The sequence below is a fragment of the Crocodylus porosus genome, unplaced genomic scaffold (assembly GCF_001723895.1).
Source record: "Crocodylus porosus isolate Cpor-Errol unplaced genomic scaffold, CroPor_comp1, whole genome shotgun sequence".
Taxonomy (NCBI): Eukaryota; Metazoa; Chordata; order Crocodylia; family Crocodylidae; genus Crocodylus; species Crocodylus porosus.
Window position 1 is genome coordinate 30,075,890 of NW_017728912.1, and position 9,698 is coordinate 30,085,587.

Below are 9,698 nucleotides of genomic sequence, written 5' to 3' on the forward strand. Positions count from 1 at the left end.
ACTGCTCCTCCCAGTTGATGTCAGGGTAATTCATATCACCCATGACCACAACATCCTTTGCATGCACGGCCTCCCCCAACTGCCTGGAGAATTCCAGATCCAGCTCTTCTTCCTGATGTGGTGGCCTGTATTAAGCCCTTACCACCAGTAAACCCCTACTACCAGATCAAATCTGTTGTCTGCGTTAGATACTACGAATCATACTAAGCGGGTTATGATACATCTGTGGTTTTTAGGGGGAGTGGACAGAGTTGGCTTTGAGTAGCTTTGCCCCTTTGTTGTGGAGAGGCCCTGACAGTGAATTTGATTAGATGCCCCTGTGCCCACAAGGCTCTCTTAGCTAAGATACAGATTGTATCACGCTGCCCTCTCTCTTTTTCAATGCCTGTAAACATTTTGAGGGGAGTAGTGAGGAGGGCTTTCATAACAGTAGTAACTCAGCTTTTTCTCACTTGCTCCTCCATCCCTGTAGTTGAGCCTCTTTTTCCATAATCTGGGCAAACCAAGGGCTTCAGTAAGGCCAATCTGACAGAAGCAGACTGAGACTATGATAACTGGAGCACACCAGAAATTTTCCAGGAGAAGAAAATTTAATTAAACCATGCTATTTTGTTGAGCCAGAAATGTTTTGTTTGATCAACCTTCTCCAATGTCAAGGCAGTGACCTGATATACCCTGATGTAAATTTAATAGGTTCCAGGCAAATCTGCCCAAGGGCAGGGATGCTGGCAGCAGTGTGATCTTCAGCTCTTGCAGACCCATCTAGCAGGTCTACACTGGAGCTAGAGCTATAAGGACCACCTGCCATGGAGAAGTACATTAACTTTCTTATTAATTTCACTGCTGTTATATGCAGTGAAATTAACAAGAAATTAACAAGAATATCATTTTAACTGAGTGGCTGTAGCATCCAAAAACCTTTCAGTTCACTGGAAATTTCAATACATTTTTGTTTTGCTCCAATTGAAACAAAAATAAAAATTAAAGAACACAACAAAACAAAAAACCCAAACCTAAATTCTTGTCAACTAGAAACCCTGGGTGCCTATAAACAAGCATGGAGGCTGCTCTGACACACTGTAATTACAGTGCGTCAGAGATGACTCAATTAATTGAGACTGCTGTAGTGTGGTAATTACCACTTTCCAGCCAGCCTCTGCATCTCGTGTATCAGTATCTCCATGCTTCAAACGGTGGCAGGGATGCTTTATCTAATGCTGATTGAATAAACTCTAGATAAAGCTCCCCTGCTGCCATTTTGAATCATGGGCACACTGATACACAAGATGCTCTGGTACTTTAATTAGAGTGTATCTCAGAGCTGCTTTAATTAAAGTGCCCCTACCCCCAAAGCACATGTATAGACACCCCTGTTTTTCAGCAAGCTCTAATTACAGTGGGCTGTAGAGAGGAAGAAGATGATTTGTCTGGGATTGTCCCAACTCTAATGTTGAAAGCATTTAGATTTTAAAAATAATATAAAAGGGCCTGTCCAAACACTATAGAACAGTGTTTCTCAACCATTTTAGTCCCGAGACACCTGTGGAATAGATTCAAGACACCCCTTGGAAAGTGCCAACTGCTATTTTTCAGTCTTTTTTGCCTATAGAAATATAATAGAGCAGTTTTGCTGTTACAAAAACACTCAGAAAGACCATAGCTATGGATTTCTATTAAAAATCTCTGGGTTTATCTTCCATCTCCAAGCACTCTGTATCCTTAACATTCTTTCAAGTATACCTCAAAAAAGAGAAATCCTGCAAAATGTGCAAAAGTGCCCACAAAAGTGTTCTGTGTTTCTCTGTAAGTCTTCTTAAATACTAAAGAAGAGAGAACAGGTGTCTGGGGCCAGCCCAGATAGTCCCATTTTAATTATATATGTTTAAATTTATAGAATGCTTAAACAATAATGATCTTCAGGGCTGGATATTTCCTGGCAAACAGTGACCGTGTGAAGGACTGTGGGCTCATGGTTCAGCTGAGGTCCCTTCTCCCAGCAGGTTGTTAACTGCCAGGAAATGCCTGACTTGGAGGTCATCATTGCTATTAGACACCACGAGAGGATAAAGATATAATGAAAGAGTAAGGCAATTACCTTATTTTTTGTAGGAAAGTTAAAAGTAGAATTGATGGTTGCCATGGATATGGAGTTCTGTTTGCAGTGTTTGTCTCTTCTTTGCAGATAGAAACCAAGGTGTTCTTCCTGAAAGCTAAACAGGTCTGTATGGGCCTAATGTCTCTAGATGACCTGGCTTTCTGGATCAGGGTCCAACACTATTATTAGAGCTGTAAAATGGAGCCAAGAATGTTTTCAGGACTTTCGCAGAACATATTTTTTAAAATTTCTTGAGATACTTTGATGAAGAAAAAAGAAACAAAAAATTTTTCTTGTTTTCAAAACCCCCCCAAAATAACAACAAACACACTTTAGCATTTATTTTAAGGCTAAATGAAAAAAAAAAATCAAAGAATCAAAATAGTTTACTGAGAATTTAAATCAAAACAGTATTTTTTGCAACAAATATTTTCAGTTTCAAAGCCATTTCTGGTGAAAAAAATGTTTAATCAAAGTATTTTAATTATCTCTGACAGCAACTAATAGAAAGTATGAGTACCTTCTTCTTATTTCCTTTTACCAGGTTCTGCTGTGGTTTTGTTTCTGCTGTCACTGGGACAAGATTTTTAGTTAGAGTTACATGCTTGTACACTGCCTACATTTGAGATTTGGTCCCCAGTGGCTGGTTCATTTTCATTTCTGTTCATCTGCAAAGAATATTTTAGGACCAGGCTTGTTAAATATCTCTCTTTTTACTTTTTCTCCTTATTACCACATGCACAATATGCTATAGACAAAATCTTGTTGGGTATACAAGGTATTTGCCTTGATCAATACATGTGCTCTATATTTACAACAAAAGCTCAGCAACAGGAGCAGAGTGGAGATTCCAGAGTAATTCCAAGTGTCTGTAATATTGCCCATTACAGAAAAAGCTATGTACTTTTTTTCACTCCCCAGTGGTATTCAATGGGCTGTTGATAGCTGGTAGCAAATCAGGAATAGGAAAGGATATGTGCAGACTTTTAACATAGAAGCTCTGGATAATATCATTATAGTGCTGTATTGATTTTCTTTTGTATCCTTTCAATGTTTTGTACACTGTTGCAAAGAGATAATGGGTTTTCACAGGTAGATGTCAGAATTACACTCATATGCCTGGCCAAAGCATATAGCTGTGAGTCAATGAAGCAGACAGCTATTCTGTCTAAGATAGTCTCTGAGAAGTTTAGAAGTCCTGTAAATTCCAAAGGTAATAGCCCATCCCTGAGCTGGTATAAATCAGCAAAGCCCTATTGAAGTCAATAGTACTTTTACACAACTGAGGATCTGTCCACTTTATCAGATTTGGTCTACTTTAGTTCTTTGGTATTTGAGCTGTTCAGAATATAATCTCTGCACTGATAAATGCAATTGCAACTTGTTTTCTAGTCACTTTAGGCCAGTGGTTTTTAACCTGTAGTCTGTGGACCCCTAGGGTCTGTGAAAGATGACTGCGATCAATCAAAAGTGTGTAAACACCCACACCTAAAATTCAAAGGAGTCTGCACCTCCGTTCAACATTTCTAAAGGAGTTCACACCTCCTTTTGAAATTTTGTAAGGGTCCGCAAATGAAAAACAGTTGAAAACCAGTGCTCTAGATACTCTAGACTCACTCAAAACTTGCCAAAGCACCCCCAACAGAGAAATGGTGTCAAGTCAGATTTCAACATTGGGAGAAAATAAAATTAAAAAGTAAATGTTGTTGGCCCATCTATATTAGCATGGATTCTCCTAATCCTTGGTAGTAATGCTGTATGGATTGAATTATAGGCAGTAACGGATGCAGGGAATAAAACTTTATGGAAATTTGGAACCAGAACTTGAAACCTGGTGAAAGTCTTTGGTATCATCAAGTTTTGGCCTAGATTCAAGGAAATCTCCAGGACAGTTCAACTCCTACCTCCCTGCTATGAACTTCTACTCTCTCCCTGAGCAGAAGTGGGGTTCACCTTTCTAGGTGAACCCACTAGGCAATTTTGACCTCAAGGATTGCAGAGCATTACAATACACATTGAGGTTGCTTCACCACTCTCTTTTTAGCAATACCAAATATTTTCATTTAAGACTAGATTATGGCAAGCTCCCAGGTGGGTGCAGGGGAGAAGATGAGAACAGGCACACTTTCTTCTCTGTGCCCTGGTAGCTAATGACAACTGAGTACCTATGTACTCATGAGTTGGAGAGCTGGCCAGGGCTAGTGCTGCCCTAAAAGGGGCACATAAGAACAGGGTGAGCTGTAACTCTGGCCTTACCTGGAACCCCAGCTAGGGAGCACTATTATGGTTAGTTGTACTAGTTGGGGAGCACGGGCTGTACTCTCCTAAACTACCTGGATTTCTCTTTGGCGTGAAACAGTCCCTCATCATTCCCTGGTCATGGCTGTGCTTAACAGGGCAGTGGGGACTATAATGCTTGGCAGTTCTGTAGAAGAACCCATACAGCAAGCAGTATTTGGTAGAAGACATTACAAGGTTTGCTTCATAGTAATGTAAAGAAACTAGCAGTGGCTATTCCCTCATATGAATACATATAACAGTTATACTTAGTGCTCACATGCTGCTGTCAGCACATCAATGGCTGAGCCAGGAACAGAGCCCAGAAAGCTGGCTTTCATTCTTGGGCTGCTTGTCCTCAGTGCTCTATATGTTTCACGAATACAAAGCGAAGGTCTAGCTAGTTCTTTTAGTGTCTGGGGTGGGGAGTTGTGGGGTGGGAATTATGCTGACCACTGGGGAGTAGATCAGGGGAGGACCAAGGGCTCTCTTCACTTGAGCAGCAGCTGATACTGCTGTTGCTGTAGCAGCACAGGCTTGAGCTGCTGCCCTGCCACTGATGAGTGCAGATAGGGGCTGCTCTTGGTGACCTGTTCACTGCTCTATCCCTGGGAGATGGGCTGTGCCTCTTACAGCAAAGCCTCCTGGCAGCGGAGACAGGGAGGGGGACATCATTCTACCCTTCTCCTCAGATACAATGCTGAGCATGAGGTTGTACCTGCTTAGCTCCTATGGCTGGGCTGCACTTGTTGTGACAAAGACTCCTGGTGGAGAAGGCCATACTAGCACCCTTTCTAAGTCAGTGCCCAGAGCTGGTACCCCACTTGCCCTGCTCTAGTTATGCTACTGATACAAAGGGTCTGATTCTGTTCTGCCCATTATGCATGAGTGGGCTTATGTGCTCTTACCTGTCAGCTCTGCATTCCTGGGAAGCCCTGGCATAGTACCCAGCCTGTCTGACTCATGAAGGACCTCCCCCTACCACCACCTCACTTCTGTCTGAACCAGAACTGATCAGAAGAAGAGCTTACAAAAGGAAATGAAGATACAGTGAGAAACACACTTAAGCCCCTCTGGATAAAGGTAACAAGATTACAGCAACTTCCCCCCAGTCTCATTTACATCAGAGATGAGGAAAAAGGGAGGCACCTTCATTAGCATCAAGAGTGGAGAACAGAGTTCCAAGGTGAGGACTTCACTGAACTCTGGGGCCAGAGAAGCAGGGAAGCACTGCATGATGGCGGGGGCAGGGTCTCTACTCCAGATGTTAATTAACCTATGCCTGTACACATCCCGCTCGGCATTTATCAGACCAATTCTAGTGATAAATCCTTTATCAGGTACGCAAAAATACTGTCTCTACCTGATTGTATTATGAGCTCCCTCTGAGCAACATCACTCAGAACCAGGAATAATCAGTTTCTATTGTCCAGCATAAACAAATCCATCATTCCCCCTTGAACTATTGTTATTTTCCTATAAGAGACCCCAACTTTCTCTCTCTTTTGGTCCTGGTGCTTGGATCCAAAAGATGCACCAGTTTGATTCCTTTTTTTCCTGCAATACCTTCAACGAACATGTTGGGGCTCTGCCTGCCAAGAAACACCTGGGAACCAAGGGAAAATCCAGAAACCAAAGTCCAAGAACAAGGCAAACAGGGTTAGAAAATGAGGAGCAGTAGATTACAGAGGCTTGCCAGGGTAGACCTTCAGCAAGGACTGTTGGCTGCCCTGAAGTCCTTTGCCACAGCTGGGGATAAATGGAGAAGTTGCTCCCCCAGAAGACTATCAGGAGACCCAGACAGTAGCCAGCTAGTCATTAGCTGGGTTAGGTCTTCCAAAGCACCAGGCAGGTGTGACCCACTAGGCAATTAGCCCAAGCTGGGCTACCTGCTAGGGTTCCTGACACTAAGTCCACTTAGATACCTAATAGGTGGAATAGAATATGGCCCAGCATAGTCAAACACTTAATGAGCTGAAAACTGAAAGCCATTATTGATTATAGGATTCCCAGGATTCATTGCTTTTCAATGGTTTTTTTTTTTTTTCCATATAGCAAGTTGTTCATGTCCCAAATTGTGAGATTATTCCAAAGTGAAGCTACATCTGTCTCAGACCATCATTCATATATTCCCATTTTATCTCAGGGTAAAAAATAAAGTCAAGTAAATCTTACCCAAAATGGAGAACAAGCAATAGGATGACAACTAGCTGGCTAACCACCAAGAAGCAAAGAACATGACAGAAATTACAGTTCATTGTGAGTGACATGTCTGAAGAATAGAGATTGAGCTTTAAAAAATCTGAAATGTGGCCTCCCTTTGGTTGAAAAGCAGCAGACAGAAATCAGCCATGGGAAGGAAAAAAGGTCAAGGAAGAAAAAAAAAGCCCATGGAACTCACCAAGGAGTGGAGTGGAGAAAATCAGCATATTGAGTGGGAGGAGGCAAATTCAGAAAAGTTGGAAGGCAAATTCAGAAAACCCCTCAAGACTGGAGTTCTTGGGGGTGGGGAAGTCATCCCTTAAATGGTGCCCCAAAGGCTAAGAACTTCAAAATTAAATTTAGGCAGTCCTGTAGTAGCTAGCCCTGCAGCACCTGTCAGACACAGCACTAGGATAATTAGACTGCATAACAACTAGCAGCAACAGAAAGCTTTGAAACCAAAATTGATTTGAATCTGGAAGCTGAAGAGAAAATATATGGATGCAGTTGTGAAAATCTCCCAGAAATTACTGTATAAACTGCAACTTGAAAAGCAGACAGTCAGTTTACCTTTTGGATAATCACCTTCTTTAACATCAGATCTAATCCACATTGAGACTAGCTCAACATTTTCTCAGCCAAAGTGTATTGCAAATTTAAAATTGATGGAAATGTCAGACCTCTGACACTGACAGAAGCATTACAGAAGTATTTTTTATGAGTTGTTACATCATCAGCTGATGACACCAGCAGTGATTGCTTTCCTTTGGTTATAACTGTACTACCAGCAGGATCAGTGCTGGATGTCTCCAAAACAGATATGTTCAGATTTGAAATTTGCTCAGTACACATCTTTTTTATATCAGAATTTTAAATGTAGTTCTTCTGAACACCAAAAGGTAGGAACAGTGGGCTTCAGCCTCTGCTGCTGTTAATTTGCATAACTGCACTGAATTCAGTGCAGCAGCTAAGGATTTGGCTCAGGCTCGGCTCTGTTGGCCCTATTCTGAATCAAATTTGCATGCTTCATCTTCCATTAGGACATGTACAGGCAGTTCTCTGAAAGGCCTTTAATATTTCATTGACCCTAGCCTGAATAAAATTCCACCAGCAGTGATAAGGGATCATGGAAATAGAAGGAAGCAGAACATTTACATGGGTCTCTGCACTTATGATGTTGCAGTCAGTGTGATATCTCATTGAGCCCCAAAGTACACAGGACATCAGGAGGCACTACTTCACGGTCAGGGCGGCTAGGTTCTGGAACCAACTTCCAAGAGAAGTGGTGCGGGCTCCTACCCTGGGGGTCTTTAAGAGGAGGCTAGCTGAACACCTTGCTGGGGTCATTTGACCCCAGTACTCTTTCCTGCCATGGCAGGAGGTCAGACTCAATGATCTCCTTAGGTCCCTTCCAACCCTACTAACTATGAAACTATGAAGATTTGCTGGTAAGACAGTCCTCCAAATACCGACTGTTATTTTTATCTCTTTGGGCATGTCTACATGTTGACGTATGGTGACATTGTTATGGCACCATGCCTTAGTACTTCTTTCTGTAAGTACACTGCACTGTGTGCATAGTGCACAGTTAAATTTCACTGCTACATTGCCATGACAGCATGCTATACTGGGAGAGTGTGCTGCTACTGTGGGATAGCTACCAATCACATGCACGTTGCTACATCACCATAAGATGATGTGTAGACGCACACTTTATTTACTGAAATCCCTTTCTACTGGCAAAAAAGTTAAGGTGTTTTGCTTGTTAAGGTGTTTGACTTGTTCACGTCCAGTTTTTTTAAATAGTTCATAACCTGTTCTTTCACCACTGAGGACTGCTCACCTGCTCCTCAAAATTGCTGCCTGGTGCAGTACTCTGGAAGGTAACCTTCCCTGAGAAGACCAAGGTAAAAAAAGGATTTAGTATTTCAGCCTTTTCCTCATCATCTGTCACAATGTTGCCTCCAAAATACAGGAAATGTAACCAGCTTTCCTGGACTCTTTCCCCCATCAGACCAAACCCATGGTCCGGGCTCCACGCAGATGGAGCCCCTGGTGTTCGGCTGCGGGGGCTGCCTGTCCCATTTTCAGGATCTGGGGCCCAGGAGAATGGCCACCTCCCCTTGTGTGGTCTGCTCCCTTTTGGGATCTCTGGTGCACCAGATGGAGGATTTCCAGGCCACAGTCCAGAGACCATGTGCCATCAGGGACTGTGACTCCACCCATGACTGGACCTTGCGTATAGATGGCTATACTCTGTACAGGAGATATCACGTAGAAAAAAGAGGCAGGGGTGTAGCTGTCTGTGTTAAGGAAAGCTACGCATCCCTGCAAGCTGATATTGGTGACCAGGGTGGACGATTGGAGACCCTCTGTGTTAAAATCTGTGGGGAATACGGCACAAGGACACAACAGTGGGAGTCTACTACAGTCCTCCCACCAAATGGCCTGAGGATGACGAGGAGTTCATCAGGGAACTGACTGAGGCCACATGCTCCAGGACCATGGTTGTCATGGGTGACTTCAATTACCCGGACATCTCGTGGGAGGTTCACTCAGCAAAATTCGAGCAGTCGCAAAGCTTCCTCTCGTGCGTGCATGACCTATACCTGACTCAAGAAGTCTATGGACCAGAGAGAGGCAAAGCACTGCTCAATATGGTACTGGCTACTGGGGATGACCTAATCGGCAACTTAGTGATTGATGAGAAGCTGGGTGACAGTGACCACAAGCTGATCACCTTTACCATCTGCCATAAAGCTGGCAAGTCAGTCAGCAACACGGAAGTCCTTGACTTCAGGAAAGCTGACTTTGACAAGCTCAGGAGGCTTGTCAGTTGGGCCCTAAGGGACCATGACCCCAGGGAGAGGGGAGTTCAGGAAGAGTGGTTCCTCCTCAAGGGAGAGTTCCTCAATGCACAAGCTAATCCTATTTCATCTTGGAGGAAAGGCAGCAAGAGGGCACAGCAGCCCCCCTGGCTATCCAGGGACCTAGCAGACCTCCTGAGCCTAAAAAGAAAGGTCTACAAAGGATGGAGGATGGGATTCACCTCCAAGGAGGGTTATTCTGCACTGGTCCGGTCCTGCAGGGAGCAAACCAGGAAAGCCAAGGCTGCAACTGAACT

General features: G+C 43.4%; 1 long non-coding RNA gene across 1 annotated transcript in view; it reads right to left on the reverse strand.

The window, feature by feature from the left end:
* LOC109309573 overlaps window positions 1-9,698 on the reverse strand; it is a 21,291-nt gene that overhangs the window by 8,321 nt on the left and 3,272 nt on the right. The window contains exon 2 of the long non-coding RNA XR_002100974.1: window positions 5,361-5,367. This is a non-coding gene — a long non-coding RNA (uncharacterized LOC109309573). The remainder of the gene's footprint in view (window positions 1-5,360; window positions 5,368-9,698) is intronic.